The sequence below is a fragment of the Micropterus dolomieu genome, linkage group LG08, assembly GCF_021292245.1.
Source record: "Micropterus dolomieu isolate WLL.071019.BEF.003 ecotype Adirondacks linkage group LG08, ASM2129224v1, whole genome shotgun sequence".
Taxonomy (NCBI): domain Eukaryota; kingdom Metazoa; phylum Chordata; class Actinopteri; order Centrarchiformes; family Centrarchidae; genus Micropterus; species Micropterus dolomieu.
The window spans coordinates 301,258-302,377 of record NC_060157.1 but is presented as its reverse complement, the minus strand read 5'-3'; the positions used below and the strand labels follow the sequence as shown (position 1 = coordinate 302,377).

At 55.0% G+C, this 1,120-nt stretch overlaps 1 protein-coding gene across 1 annotated transcript in view; it reads right to left on the bottom strand.

Moving 5' to 3' along the window:
- plxna3 (plexin A3) overlaps positions 1-1,120 on the bottom strand; it is a 137,651-nt gene that overhangs the window by 41,191 nt on the left and 95,340 nt on the right. The window lies entirely within an intron of this gene.

The following is a 1,120-nucleotide window of genomic DNA, read 5'->3' as shown; positions in this document are numbered from 1 at the left end:
GGAGACAGGAGACAGAAGAGGAGACAAGAGAGGAGACAGAAGAGGAGACGAGAGAGGAGACAGGAGAGGAGACGAGAGAGGAGACAGGAGAGGAGACGAGAGAGGAGACAGGAGAGGAGACAGGAGAGGAGACAGGAGAGGAGACAGGAGACAGAAGAGGAGACAAGAGAGGAGACAGGAGAGGAGAAAGGAGAGGAGACGAGAGAGGAGACAGGAGACAGAAGAGGAGACAAGAGAGGAGACAGAAGAGGAGACGAGAGAGGAGACAGGAGAGGAGACGAGAGAGGAGACAGAAGAGGAGACGAGAGAGGAGACAGAAGAGGAGACAGAAAAGGAGACGAGAGAGGAGACAAGGGAGGACAGGAGAGGAGACGAGAGAGGAGACAGGAGAGGAGACAGGAGAGGAGACAGAAAAGGAGACAGAAAAGGAGACGAGAGAGGAGACAGGAGACAGAAGAGGAGACAAGAGAGGAGACAGAAGAGGAGACGAGAGAGGAGACAGAAGAGGAGACGAGAGAGGAGACAGGAGAGGAGACGAGAGAGGAGACAGAAGAGGAGACAGGAGAGGAGACGAGAGAGGAGACAGGAGACGAGAGAGGAGACAGGAGACAGAAGAGGAGAGAGGAGACAGGAGACAGAAGAGGAGACGAGAGAGGAGACAGGAGAGGAGACGAGAGAGGAGACAGGAGAGGAGACGAGAGAGGAGACAGAAGAGGAGACGAGAGAGGAGACAGGAGACAGGAGAGGAGACAGGAGAGGAGACAGAAGAGGAGACAGAAGAGGAGACAGAAGAGGAGACAAGGGAGGACAGGAGAGGAGACGAGAGAGGAGACAGAAGAGGAGACGAGAGAGGAGACAGGAGAGGAGATGAGAGAGGAGACAGAAGAGGAGACGAGAGAGGAGACAGGAGAGGAGACGAGAGAGGAGACAGGAGAGGAGACGAGAGAGGAGACGAGAGAGGAGACAGGAGAGGAGACAGGAGAGGAGACGAGAGAGGAGACAGGAGACAGAAGAGGAGACAAGAGAGGAGACAGAAGAGGAGACGAGACAGGAGACAGAAGAGGAGACGAGACAGGAGACAGGAGAGGAGACAGGAGAGGAGACAGAAGAGGAGACAGAA